Here is a 15,451-nt window from a genome sequence, read left to right as displayed (position 1 = left end):
GGGGAGAGGAGAAACAGCTGAACAATTTAAAATTGTGTACTAATGATATTTCACTGGTTGTTTTAGTCAGAAGAAGCAAAGGCTATTGTCCAGCAAAGAGGCAATCCTATACCAGTAATACCTAATACCATACCTAATACCCAGCAAAGGGTAAACCTCTTTGGATAGGTTTACAAATCACTTCTTATTCCAACACATTCTGAATTTAGGGGTTTCAAATCCCTGTGAGAGGCTTGCCATAGAAGTTATCCCACAGAGGCTTGCCCTCTATTTATTTTCATATTTTGGAAAAGGCATGAAAAGAGTCATTAGCACAGCCCTCTTCTCCCCTCCTCCCGCAATTCAACCCTGTAGCCCCTGATAGTGACTGTCACTCCAAGGAGCCCGGAGATGTCACCTTAGCTCAGAACTAGGGCGACGAACAGACATAATAACTGAGCAGGAACAAGGGGAAGGGGGAACAGAGCAATGCACTGGAGTACCCTCTTAACTCTGCAAACCTAGATACACGCAGGCTCCCCTCTTAGGAAATCTTCAGCACATTCACATCTTTTCTGACTCAAGCAGTTCCCTTTATGTCATGGAGACTTCACACATGAGCAAAAATGCAATGCATGCCCTCAATTAGACAGATGGCTAAAAGATGGCCTTAAAGTTCAAATTAAATTGCAACCTAGTAGAAAAGCATGTTATGCTCCCTGTGCTTATTCAAAAGTGGCCAAGCACTGATTCACTGAATAACCAAACTGCTTCATACCTTCACATACGCATATACCTGCTGATACATGCTCAGGTTAGATTTTGCCTCAGTACTGGCATAGTACTGAGTAAATGAATACTGTTTCCTCTGGACAGTGCAAATGTGTTGCACTCGCCCCGGACGACATTAATCTAAAATAATCTTCTGCCCCAAATATATCTGACCTGCAAAGAGCCCCAGCAGCAACTGTTTCAGGCCAATGATCTGTGCCAATTAGCAAAAGAGAAGAGGTAGTAGAGCCACACAGCCTGGGCAGGCATGCAAAAGGTAGACGAGCTGGGGGGAGAGGATAAACAGAGGTTCCCAACATATTTTGTCACACATAAAAAATCTAAGCTGTTTTAAAAGCTGCCTTTATAATTCACGATTTTTGCTCCATGCAGAGAAAAACCAATCTGAAAACAAAACAGCTAGCCATTCTCCATGTAGACAACAAAATTGAAGGTTGATGCTGTTTTTCAAAGAGGCGAGGGAGAAAGTCACACAACCTACAGCCGCAGTATTGTAATCATGCTTGGCTCGGCTCTAACAAAGGGTTAATAAAATTTCAAGCTCGGAGAAAAAGACTAACAAGACATCCCGATGCTCCTGCTGTCATTGTCAGGGCAGCCCTTGGAGGAAATGTCCATATCAATTCCGTTTATCAGATGGACAGCTGATCAACATTAAACAGACTTGCTCTGGGCAGATTGAGCCGAGCTACCTGTTATGAATAGCAATGAGAGCCCTCTGCTCCCTGCTGCCGAGCTCTGCCGTTTCCGACTGCCGCAGATCCCAGGACATATGGGGATCCCTAGTGACGAGCACATAAAGCTGCAGCTAACTCAAGCGACGGCTCATTTCCCCCAGCTGAAAGCAGGCATTAATATCCTGAGGAGATCAGGCCCGCCTCTGTGACCCCCAACTATTGAAGCAAAACGACGACTGTCCTATTTCTTCGTTTAATAAGCTTTTAATGAAGGAAATCAAAATCCCCTCTTTGACTTCAGCATCGCTCTTCATGAAAAGGTTACACAAATACATCAGTGTCATGCTTTCCAAATGCTCAGGATCTGGATGTTTTCATTTCTTTTTCAGTAATCCGTTTGTTCTCCAAACGGTATTCATATTATTTGTGCTAACGAGAACCATATTAGGCAGATAATCTGCATCCAATTCTGTTCTTATACACTGCTCTTCCACCCTTTCTCTCTAGCAAACTAAAAATATAAGAACCAAAGCTATTGCAGAAATCCCAGGCAACAGATTTCTTCAATTTTTTTGTGATAACCCCCATAATACCCAGGCACAACCAAGAAGTCCACAGTGCTGCTACGGATACAGGAGGGTTCTTGACATGACTCTGTCAAACATCCAACAAAAAACTCCCCACTGTTATTAAGTTGCTATTGAATGGCTAAAGCAATACTATATACAGCTTTCTCGATCTGAAGCACAATTCAGTGATTAAATAATTTTGTATTTGAAAGCAGCTAATCCCAAAATACAAAAAATTAATGTTTATGCAGTGCTGGACTTACAACAACACACAACAGAGTACAAAAGCGGAAACAACAGGGCAACAGGATTACGAACTCCTACTGCTTCCATCCTGTTCCCACTCCACAGCCCATGTTCACACAACAAAGAAGTGGTTGCCACAAGAATTACTTACATAGCAAGGTAGTACTGAGAAAATAGTCAACATTTTTAAAACACATGAAGTCTCTAAATGGAAGCAGGCTAAGAATAAGGAACACTTTTTCACAAAAGGCCAAAATACTTCCATCTGTCTTTCATGGCCTTCGCCAACAAAGGAAGAACTCTCTGCAAACCACCACCAACTGCCCCAGAGACATGTTTCAAGAGACGATACTGTTTTGAGCTCCACACGTCCCTTAATCTCCTTTTCTTTCTCCCCTTCCAAAAATCAACTCCCATGCAGTAAAGTTGTTCTAAAGAGTGTGGTTGGACAGAGGCTTGGACAGTACCTGGGGGACCCTACTAAGATGTTTTGATGGGTCACAGTCAAACAGGCACAAGTTCTGCTGTTAGGTGCATTATTTAAGCAGTTAATTGTGAAACACAGGCCCCCCATCCCCTCCTCAACTAAGAGAATACCAGAATGGTTGAGGTTGGAAGGGACCTCTGGAGGTCATCTGGTCCAACACTGCTGCTCAAGCAGGGCCACCTAGAGGCAGTCACCCAGGACCATGTCCAGGCAGCTTTTTAATATCTCCAAGGATGGAGACTCTACAACCTGTTTCTGTAAACAGGAAAGGAGGACATATTGGCTCATTACCCTTTCAAGTCAATTACTATCTACCACCTCAGCGAATACTTTTTACCCCTGCTCTTCCAGTCTTTGTTAAGCTCCTCAGACTTGTTCTTGGTGCTCTTCTTTTTTCACCCTACTCTTTACTTCATGAAAATCTTAATTCAGATTTTTCTTGCTGGTGGCGTATAAAAGGGAGCAGCATGTAAGTTGTCTCTTGCTTTTCTGCCCTTCACTCCCTGTTCCTGCACTTTTAGTACCAGTGTAACTAACCTAAATCTCTGTAAAATGCTTGCTATAAAGTATCCCTTAGGTTATGAGCTCATCAAGCTGTAAATGTCATCCTGGAAAGTACAAAGGAAACACTAACTTCACAAATAATTAAAAAACTCTTCAGCAAGGTCAATTGGAACTATATTGACTCTAGGATTGTGAAACATCAGCTTGCAGGAAAATTCTAGAAAAATGCAAAATTAAGTTATATAGACAATTAGATCCCACAAAAAGAAAAACAAGTGCAATTTCTATTCTTCCTCTTTGCTCTCCTCACCCAATGAAGTCACACAGATCACTGACGTTCAAGTATGTTTTGGTGAACTTTGATAAACTGAGGAGGAAGTCTGCTGAGCAGACTTCAAGAAAACTTTTGTATCTTCCCTTATAAACTAACGCAGTAGCTGCAACATCCTGCTGCTGCGACACATCAGACTGCAAATGATCTACATTTGCATCATCAACTCCCAGCAAAATGAAGCCCTAACTGGTAAACTTCAGTGTCTGAAGGCTCTGTTCGGCTTAGTCCTGTATTTGGCATCAGTGGCCAGCAAAGTAACAGTGATCACAACTGCTGATGTGATCCAGCACATCACATTTTTCTTGTGCTGGATGGCACCATCACAGCAATACCCCTTCCAAAGGCTTAAAAAAAAAAAAAAAAAAAATTTACCAGCCCGGAAGCAAAAGCATCAATTCTGGGAAGCAGGTGAGAGAACCTAGACAAAGATCCGGTACGAAACACTACCCCAAGTTCAGTTTAAAAAAGAAAGTGTTAATCAGAGAAGCCAGCAGAAGAATACCACCAGCATCAATAAGTCAAACTGATTTTTCCAGGACTTGGAGGCAGACTTGCAGGCTGGGACCAATAAAAAATAGAACATCAGGAGGAAGCCTGCACAGTAAGAAGTATCTAACCATGGTAAGATCCAGAAAACCAGTAACAATCCAGCTGAGTGAACAGATCAGGAGCAGGCGGGCTGGACTGACAAGGTAAGAATCCAGAAACACTCGCCATAAAGACAGTCCTTGTCACGTTAGGGCTTTTATAGCAAGAAGGATGCAAAGGACATTTTGCAAGGGACAGGTATTAAAAGAACATGTGCATTGCCCAAACCAGACGTGAGATGTGGGGGCAAGCCTAGCTATGTTTGTTAAGACCCATAGACAAGGATATGAGAAACTTAAACAGCTTCACATCCTATTTCAGCTATTACAGATTTCATATGCACTAGAAAGTGTTAAAAAGGGAGACATCAATTACTTTTCCTTTTCTTAGAGACCCTTTCGACACTGCTAGGGAAGAAAAAGTAGACTGTAGAAATGAGCCAGTATTTACATAAATATTGTTAAAAAAAGGTGACTTTACAGTTCAGGTTTTATGTTTTGGTTTGCTGGGCGGGGGGGGGGGGGGGTGGGGGGTTTTTTTTTTTTTTTTTGGGGGGTGTTGGGGGTTTTTTTGTTTGTTTGTTTTTTAAAGGAGGGCTGGCTAGCTTAACTTAACAAATCAAACCAAAGAAAAAACAAGACATTTCCCTGAAGATGTAAAGAAAAAAAAATATTAATAAGATATTTGGAAAAAGAGATTTCTTGGATTACTTGAACTAAGAACACTGATGCTAAGAAATCAGTAATAAAAATTAGAGCTACTAATTTATAAGCATATTGTCAAATTTATTAAAATTTGGCATTATTAAAATCACATACCATAATTCCCTTTTTAAAATCACTGGCTATCCCAATGGGAAGACTCACATTTCTAAAATGAAGTAAAGCTGTCAAATGCAAAATTATCTTTTTATAAGGCAATTATCAAGATTTAAACTTCTAATAAATAAAAGACAAGTTGAAATGATTATATTAACAGCTATGTAGAACATACCAAGTATTATATCAAGTCACATCAAAAGTTAAGATGTTTACTTCTTTAAAGTGCTAATTCTCTCATTACGTAAATAAAGATGCAGATACTATATGAGAATTTACTTTGAATAATGTATATCAGCAGTATAATTTATTGTCACTATCTTGAATTTCTAAAAGGAAATTTCCTAGCTCAAGAAATGTTGCATTCAACTTGAATTCTCTATTAAAACTTTAATTTGCTACAAAGAGTTCATACCAGAACTAAAAACTTAGGTACAAGTGAACATGAGCTCAATACATGAAACAATATATGAAAACAATATAATCAAAACCATAGCAGTATACAAACATTCTTTATAAAAATGACATATAATATTCAGAAGTATATAATATTATGCATAGGCGATATTTTCAATTATAAAACAAGCTGAATCAGATAAATTAAACAGAAAAATGTGAATAGTTTTTGGAAACTATTCAAGAATATTTTGCTATATGACCAAAAAGCCACAATTCCCCTGTCAAAAAGACTAAGCTGATTAAAAACAAAACAAAAAGCCAAAAAATCGTGGCTTAGATGAAGCCAAACCAGCTGTAATTCCCTCCCTCTTCAGTTCAAACAAACTGGGAAACTGATAGCAACAAATGCAAATCAGAGAAACTACGCAAGGAAGAAAATTGATAAAGGAATGAACAAGAAAATGCAGAGATGGACAGGAAGCTGAGCAAAGGCATTTTAAAAAGGATGTACTAAAAAACCCTCAAAGCCACGAAGAATTTTAAGAACTGCATTGGTCCATTAGGTGAGGGTGGACAGAAACATAACAATACAAAGGCAAGGGATTTTAGAAAGCCTGTTATATTTTTAAGCAATGTATTTACACAACCAGATATAACTATCTATTAGCCCAGCAGTGAATAGTAATGCTTGTGGACAGCAGCAGTGGTTAAGATTGTATAGTCAGTAGGTCCAGAGAACTTGCACTCAGGAGGGAAGGCAACAGATAAACATAGCTGATAAACAGCAAAGAGAATGAATCATCCTCAATACAGAGTCAACCGAGCTGGTTCAATATGCTTTACCCAAGTGAAAATATGCATTGCAAAAAAAGATCAACTAAAAGATCTGAGCTAGAGCTACAGAAAGCAGACCATATACCTACAGGACAAGGGACTCTTTCGGGAAGAAAACACTCAAGGTTTGGAAAAGGGTGGAAGGTGGGTGAAGGAACAGATCATCCCAGTTAATCAGCTAAGATACAGGATACCACTGTGGTCAAAAACGCTAATAGGATCCATTGATGATTTAAGGGAAGAATACTAGCAAAAGTAGCATTTCTGTCAACCCTGGGTTTCCAATGCCAGTAAAAATTATTACCGGGAAACTTCATTCAGGAAGAATTTGAGAAAGCAGGAAAAAGTTTGGAGAAGAGTTACACTAGCAATCAGAGTAACCGAAAACATACAAAGCAAGAAACTACACCTATTTAATGTAAGGAGAAGGCCGATACTGAATCTGTGGATTGACTTGGTCACAGCCATTTCAAGAAGGTTTAAGTATCTACGCTATAGAAAACAAATTCAAGAGAAGAAAATACTCAAGATTATCAAGCAAAGATAATATAAGATCCAGGTGAAGGCACTTTCCAAAATCTATTACAAAGAGTAATGATGGATTCTCCAACACTGGCAAAGTTGAAGACAACACCTGATGAAATCCCACTTAAGCACAAGTATTAGAGCTGATTAAAGTTGGGGAAATCCTATGGCCTGTTTTTATTGCAAGCCAATCTGACTAGCAAAATGATGTCTCCTCAGTTATTCATGTATTCACGAACCGTAAAGCCAAGGGAAGGAAACTTTTCAGAAAATAAACAAAAGACAACTTAGATTTGGCAGCAGTTAATGTTGTCCCTGTATCTGAAAACTTACTATTGGCCAGCACCCCATTTTCTTTCAAGGAGGTGTAGATGCTTTCAGCATTGGGATTTTCAAATTAATTTACTTTGGCCACTTTTGGCCACCTTCTTCAGGAGACACATCAAAACCAGAGCCACTTTGCCCATTACAGTTACCTCCCATTCCAAGCACAGGAGCATCCAAAGCCACCAGCAGGCTGGGAACCACAAGTATATTGGGTTTAATTCTATCTTACTCCATGTAGAGAACAAACATTTCAAAATTTGTTTTAAGCAAGTTCTGCAAGAGGAAACAACCTACATTCAGGATTTATGTCTGTCTTCGCATATTTAGGTATCCACATTGGTAATGCAATATATTTGGCACTGCACTAACCTGGGAATACATGCAAGTATTCCCACAAAGAACAGGAGATAAAGAAAAACAGAGGCCATCTACAAAATTATTTTATGTATGTAAGGGTGTGTATTTTACCTAAGTATACATATTTTCTTTAATTACAGTTTTCCATATAACCATTAGGGGGTTCTAGCCATGCAAGTCACATTTATTAAAGGCAGCATGTCAAATAAGAGTTGACAATTAGAGGCTATATCAATACACATTATGCCAGATGGTAATGAGCCATACACAAAGGGCCAGCCATCCAAAATAATCACACCATTTTCCACAGAAATGTTGAAGAGGTTATGGTTTATTACACAGCGCTCATTAGATATACAGTGGCAGCATTAGCAATTTTTCCTTCATTTGTGTCTCATTTAAGACTCTGCCCCCACAAGCCCATTCAAATTAGTACACAAGGTTAAAATCATTATGGTCAGAGGAAAAAAAAAATTAAGTTGTATTTTTATTTTACAGTAATGGTGGATCAAAGGTCCCTGGAATCTATTATTCTCTCAACTATTATCTAACACAGGATACTAAAAAATGAAATTCACTGTCATTTGTCGTGAGGAAAGATAGCCTATTTTAAATGAGCAAACTCTGTAGTACTTACTTAATTAATAACACTAAGTGAAAACAACAGTTAGGTTGTGACATAAAGTGACAAAAGTTATAAAACTAAAAACTTTCAGCCTTGGCTTTGAACTTTCTCATCTGCACTTCAATTTGCTGCTTTAACAGCACTGAAATATTTAAGTGTCAAAAAGGCAAATCATCTTTCACAGCGGGTTGGAAAAACAGTTGTCTCAAATAACTAGAGTGCCATCTCTGAGAAAACACCTATAAGATATGATTTAAAGTACCTTTCTACCTAGCTGCATATGTTGACTTCCAGCTAGAAAATGACTGCTGGAAGTAATTCTCCTGCCTTTCGGTGTAGATAGAAAGTATGTGGGTGAAAGGATGTAATGGGGCAAATGTGAATATTTGTCAGCACAAGCAAGGATATGTTTATCGCTTAAAAACATGCAGATGTCCCCCAAACTCCAAGTGACAGCCAGCATTTGGAAGTCAAAAAACTGCAAGAGAGAGGGAGGACTTGAGCACTGGACATGCCACCTGACAACACGACTGCCGAGAACCGGCTTTTCAGTCCAAGCTTCTCTTTTGAAGGATACAGAGCATCACTTGGAAATCTGGGTCTTGCATCAGGCAGCCATCCAGCTCACAAGGCCAGCTCCTTACACCTCCTTCCTCGGCCACTCCTGCTGAGCTATTCTGCTGTTACACAAAATGCTGAATTATTCATTCAGCCAGATGGCAAGAGAGTGAAAAAAGTCAGTCAGTCTCCCGGAGATTACGGGAGAGAAAGGTGGGACACCTGGACTCCAGCTCCTGCTCCACAAAGTTACTAGGAGGGAAATATTCCTGACCTAGGTGTCCTATATCCCTGTGTGAAGAGGATTTTTCTGAAAATTCAGACAGAGGAGTACTGGGGATTTGCACCCTTTCAAATACTTGAGGGAGCCAAGCCTGGACTCCCTGCATCCTCAGTGAATGCTTAGTCAGTGGCTAAAGAACGCAGAGCAGTGTTAATAGCATGCCTCCAGTTTGGGAATCCCACCTAGGTAATTTCCTAGTTAAACTAGCCAACAAATCTTATCCATGTTTTGCAACTGTTTGAAAGATAAAAAGCATGGGTTTTTTTAATAGGGTCTTAAAGAAAAAAAGCTTACAGAATTAAAATGAATTCCATTAATTCCAGGCAATGCAAGTCTATAATAACTGAACAGGTACTCTGATAACTAAATACAGTAAACAGTTTTCTATCAACAACAATATTTTGCATCAAGTTTGTTCTACTACCTGCCATTTGTACAGTTCATTTTATTACTGACAAAACTACTCACCCCAACAAGGTGGCATTTTTGCAGGCAGACACCAGCAAACATGAAACAAATATGAAACTTGTGCAATGTGAAACAAGCACAAGCCCCTGATTCATTATAAAATCCAAAGGCCATCACGCTAATTTAAAGGTCTAAGCAGAACATAGCAAACATCATGCACAAGTGTTGTACAGTTATTTTCATGCTAAGTTTCGAAACAATTCAGAACAGGTTTAAATTCTCTAACGCTGATTCAAAAATGGAAGACCAGTGGCCAGTTCCAAAAAAGCTGATCACAGCAAGCCCACCTCTGCACAATTACCAGTGGTCTAGAAACAACAGAACCACCACTGCTTCCTTAAAACAGCAGTACTACATTTTTAAAAACTGAAGGTAAAAGTAAGACATTTGAACCTGATGGGGTAGAAGCAGAGCAAGCCAAAAGAAGAGTGTAAAATGGAGCTAGCATAAAGGTCTGCTTTTTGGCTTACTGAAGTGAGTGAGTTTGTAGTATTGTAAACAAGAGTCTAAAAAAAGGCAAGAAAGGAGGTATCAAAAAGTTTGGCAACAGCTGCTGTAGCACAGCCTTGGAAGAAATGGGATGGTAGGATACACAATGCAAGGAAAGACAGCAAGACTCAGAACTGAATAAGGTACGTTGATGAAAAAACTCAAAAGATGAGGTATGAACTAAAAGATTAATTTCTGGATTGGATGACAGTGCTGTCACCAAAGCAGAAATCAAAAGGAACATGATGATGGAGAAAATCACGTATTTTGTTATGAAAATGACCAAGACTCCTTTCTTTATGAAGGCAGCATGTGTCAGCCAGACTGCTTATGGAATGATGAGGCACCACCCAGGATGCCCATCCATCCAGGATTACCCAATTTGCTCTACAGGACCTTGACAACAAGTATCCTCCAATTATATCTCATCCACCTATTACGTAACAAATTTCACATCATGGTTTAAAGACCATTTTGACTATTCTGTGTTTTATTTAACCAAAATATTTAAATACTTGCACTAAAACCAACTGCAAGGATATGAAGGGAAATAAAAGGTCTCACTTGCAGGTAAATGGAAGAAACAGGCTACTAACAACTAATTTTATGACCGTACTTTCTCTTACCTTATATTAGTCGTTTTGCAGCCCTCCAAGACTTTGAAGCATGGCTATCGTTTTATTTGCAATGACTATAGGAGATAGTTTGAACTAACATAACAGAAATTCCCATTACCGTGTACTGTCAACTATGCAGAGACCACTAGCATGACTTATCACTCCAAGTGTCTCTCTGAAATATCTCTGAAGAGTTTGTCTATAATTGTATTCAATGTAGCTGAAAGTTAAGGTGCAGTAACCTTGATATTAAAGCTCTGCTACTAATGACACTTGAAATACACGGAACCTTTTTATGCGAGAGAAAAGAAGGTAACCTTTTTTATGCAGTGAAGAACGAACACCTGATAAATGAGCAGTCCTGTTAAGAGAATAGATTGTTCGTGTATCTAGCTGCACAGGAAAAAGGCATTAAAAAATAAAATGTGAATCACCAGAATACAGTGTACCAGATAGGGCTGGGGGTTATTTTATATACATTTTTTTTTCTTTATCATGCTTATATAAAACATACTGTGTATTCTGAAATACCAATAAATATCCCACTCACAGAGGAAAAAAAAAATCAAAACATATGCTGCTTGCAGAACCACAGATACCTCATGCTATCAAGGAAACCTGTCCCATTCTGAACAGCTGTTTACTGCATTTATGTTAGTCAGCAATTAAAAGTACGGTTATCGCACCTGCTCTCCTCCCCCCTCCTGAACTTACAATGTTCAGAATTGGATAGGGACATTAATACCATATATTAAAATGGTTTATTATAGGAATGTTTTTGCTTTTCACAAAGCAGAAGCACGCAGCAGATGGATATTGCCTGCCATGTACAAGGAATGAGACTAATAGCCAAGGGGAGACGGCAGACTTCTCAGAGACCTTGCCCCTTACACCAGGTGTGTTGACAGAATCGCCAGCAGGGAAAGGATAATAAACCTTTTGGAGCAAGGCAACGACTCCTGCTTCTGGGACCATATCAGTGTAGTAACAAGCATTTGGGGCTGTTGGTGTCTGCAAAGTTTTATCATTATTATTACTATATATTTTATGCAAATAGAGTATCACGTGACATTGAGAAAATGCATCTTTTGATGAAAAAACCCTACCTACTATTATACCATTGGCATAATTTCCATCTGATTTTACCTTATTTACAGCAATTCTGTAAGGTATCTGAAAATCTCACGCTTTCATTTTTTGGTCCTTTCATCCCAGAATGATTCAATCTACACATTTGAAAAAGGGGTAAGATGACATCAACCAATTCAAGCAACATTAACCCCAAGTTGAGTGATGGTGGAGAGACTGCTACATGCTAATAAACCACCTTCAAGAACAAACTTAATTTCTGCAGAATTCTTATCTGAGTCCTCAAAATAGGATCATTTATTGATTGCAGCCACTACTGTAGTTTTGCTAAAATTCAATCTGCTGACTGGAACAGCACATGAATTTAGCTGAACTTTTTGTATTGGTTTTGTTGCATGGATATCAGAAGCCAGAATGAAATTTCAGCTATAAGAGACTGACATAAGCTTTCCACAGAATACTGTTTTAGTGAAACATAACAATTATGAGAAAGAAATCAGAAATACTGTACAGTATCTGAAACTTTCTTATGTTTCTTCCCTTTCTGGAAACATTAGATGCATAATTTATTTGGCTGCATCTTCTCTTTCCACAAAAAATTTACACAAATTTGGCCAAGTCTTTGGAAAAACTAAAAACTACAACTGCAAATACTTTAATAGATTTCAAAAGTCAGGCAATCAAGCTCCCAAAATCTCACGTGCACCGAACATGCTCCATAATCACGCTGTCAGTGTTGATCGGTAGTTTTCAATTGCTGCAAACCCTAGAAAAAAAACCATCATCTTTCTGATTTCTCTTTTGACAGCCTAAGCACCTCCTCAAATACAACATGGTTAGAATACCATGTTGTATTCATATTCTTGAAACCTTTATCCCTAATTCTCTAACTCCTTATTCCTCTTCTCAAATCACTGACCGCTGTCATCATATATATTTCTAGTAACTTAAACTCAGAATGCAACCATTATCTCCAAATCTGGACTTGCTAGTCTTGCAATCCATCCATACCTAAAAACTTTTAACTTAAGTGACAATTTAACTTTCCTCTTAATCTAATAGCAAGATGCAACATAACAAGGACCAATATTCTCCATTCCAATCTGAATTCCAGTCTGACTGAAATATCATCTCATGCCCGTTGAAAATGTTTCTGCAAAGATGGTTCATTTTTATTAATGAGTCACTTCCATCAGGTTAATTCTTGCTGTTGTTCCTTAGTAATTTCTCTTCCACTACTGCATCAAATAAAAAACAGCTTTGCTTGTGAAGATGAAGATCTACCATATGAAGATGTCAGCATGCACTTTATTTCACAGTCAATGTCAGGGAGTTAGTCCAAAAATTTGTTTCTCCCAATCCAGCTGTCACCCCCTGAAGAAAATTCAGTTTCTGATATAAGGAATTTTTGACTTGACATTCTTTACCAGAATTCAACTTGGAACCCTTTCTCCCCACCTTCAAAAAGAAAACAAACCAACACAACAACAAGAAGAAAAAAACCCACACAAAACGTTCTTAGGCAATCTTCTCTTGCCTCTCTTCCTTTTTTGTGCCAAAGAAAATTTCTTACTGCCTTGAACAATCCTGGCTATAGCACTACAATAAGTGGTAACTTCTCTCTCTTCCCTTTTATTTTTCTTATCTACTCGCTATCTGTATCTATTCACATGCCCACCTTTATATTGGAATACATTACAAATAACCAAGCTTCTCTGTCCAGCAATCCAATGCCCTGTCTACACCACCTGCAATAATATGCTGCTTTTTTTTTTTATTATTGTTTGCTTTAGAAGCATCTCAGACCTGCCAAATTCCACACGAAAATCTACGGAAAGTTAAAGGCCAGATACCAGTGAAGTGATAGGAAATATTCACTCACTTAATGTATAATGTGATCAGGGTCCAGAACATGCCGTTACTTCAAGTGGAAGGGAATGGATGTTGTATAGTCTTTATACAGTCTCATGAACTCTAAGCAAAAAAGGATACCTTCTGAGCAAGGAGGGCTTCATTAGCAATCAGGCCCAGTCTTATTTATGCTCAACCCCAAAACAATTTGTTACCACCACAGAAACAATATATTCCCCATACATATCAAAATATGCCAAAGATCAGTACATATTTTATATACATATACTTGTGGAGTATAATGAAGACCTTCTCCTCGACTACACCTCAGCAGATGAAAAATTTTGTAATATCTTCAGTTAGGTTGTATCAGAGTACTGCCTGAATCATATTAAGAAAATAAATTAATTGGTACAGTAAGCCTTGTAATACTTAACTTCATATTGCTACAATTTTCCGAGTATTGCAGAAATTTGTATTGAAACTGCATAATTGCATTGTAAAATTTATCAAGGGAGAAGTTAATAGATTGTGCCTGGGAAGAGGACAGCTGGTACTTCAGCAGATGGGAAAGCATGGGAGATATTTTGGGACTGTAGGACAAATAAATTACATAAATATAGTTACTTAAGAACTTGCTGTGAAGCAATTGGTCATATTGACATCATAGTTCTGAAGGATAAGCAGTCCCCAGAGCTGTTGTGTGCTTTCATCACAGCACTGGACTGCACTTAGGTGATGGTTGGAAATTTCTCTTCACAAATACTATTTTTTTTTTTAAAGAAAATGTGAAAGTTCTCAAGCAGAAATTTGTTGCAAGGGAAAGATTTTACAGCAAACCACCAAAGAACAGCTCTGGCAAAGCGCTCTGGTACGTGGAGATGTCACGCCCCAGGAAGGCTGTACTAGGTCTTGTTAGCCGCAGGTCATCTGGCCTTTCTTTGAAAAGTTCCCACTAGGGTGAAGGCAGGATTTTGTTGTTCCCACAGCTGCTCCTGACCCACCACAGAATTTCATCAGTGCTGCTCTGGTTTTGTATGCTATGCTGCACATCGTGGCAGTCCAGTACTCACTTCACAAGCAGTAGGAGGAGGAAGCTCCAGGAAAAGGGTGGGTGGACAGACAGACAGCAGGCAGCGTTATGGTTTTTCCAAGGTAAGCCATCCCTACGCTGCTTTCCATGATACTGAAAATTACTTCCTTTTTAAAAAGCACAACAAAATCTCTTTGTAACGTACATACTGAGTTTACCTTGCTCAGCTATCTAGTGCTAAGCAGACTTATTTTGAACAAGGTTTGAGTCCATATCTCTGCACAGTCTTTGATTAGCTTTTACACAGTGCCTTCTGATTTATTCTACAGTGTACGGAGAGGACCTTTTCTTATTCAACACGTAATTGCTGTATTTGCACATACTGTGTATGCCGAAAACAATAAAAAGTTAATGAAGAAAAGTACTGGTTGTAATGAATTAGTAATATTGTTAGATTTGTATTTGGAGTTGATTTTTATTGTTGTCGGTTGAAGATGATCAATAGGAATATGTAATCAAGTTGTATGTGCTTTTCATCTCCTGAGACTCATCTTGTAAATGAGATGAAGAATCTCACAGGATTTATCCTGGAGAGCAAAAACTAAATAGAATAATTTAGAACAATCGCTTAGATTTCCTCTCACTAAAAGTTAAGGGAAAGCTACCAAGGATTGGGAAACAAAATTATACATTTCTTAAAGATTATAAAAGACACCACTGCTCATATTTTGAGATACTTTTCCTATTATCTTTCAAACAAATAATTTTTTCAAGAGCATCGTACTTCTTAATGTACTTAGATATTGAATATTTTAGGACCATGCATTTCCTCTACCAGTTAATTAGCTAAGCTTTCAAAGTACATGCTAGTTGGGATGCTGCACCTTCACTGAAAGGCAGCCTTCCAGAAGATAGGAATAAGAACAGTAAGTCCCAAAGGAAATCATTTTTATGATAAAGAGCCCTAATGTGCCCCAGTAAAGGTGAGGATTGATTGTTATG

General features: G+C 38.5%; 1 protein-coding gene across 1 annotated transcript in view; it reads right to left on the bottom strand.

Moving 5' to 3' along the window:
- PDSS2 (prenyl (decaprenyl) diphosphate synthase, subunit 2) overlaps nt 1-15,451 on the bottom strand; it is a gene marked incomplete at its 3' end in the record, with an annotated part of 56,920 nt that overhangs the window by 28,604 nt on the left and 12,865 nt on the right. The gene's annotated exons all lie outside the window — the stretch shown is intronic.

Source organism: Fulmarus glacialis, unplaced genomic scaffold (assembly GCF_000690835.1).
Source record: "Fulmarus glacialis isolate BGI_N327 unplaced genomic scaffold, ASM69083v1 scaffold11792, whole genome shotgun sequence".
NCBI classification, from domain to species: domain Eukaryota; kingdom Metazoa; phylum Chordata; class Aves; order Procellariiformes; family Procellariidae; genus Fulmarus; species Fulmarus glacialis.
Note: the sequence above shows the minus strand (reverse complement) of the source record. Positions and strands in the feature narration are given on the sequence as shown.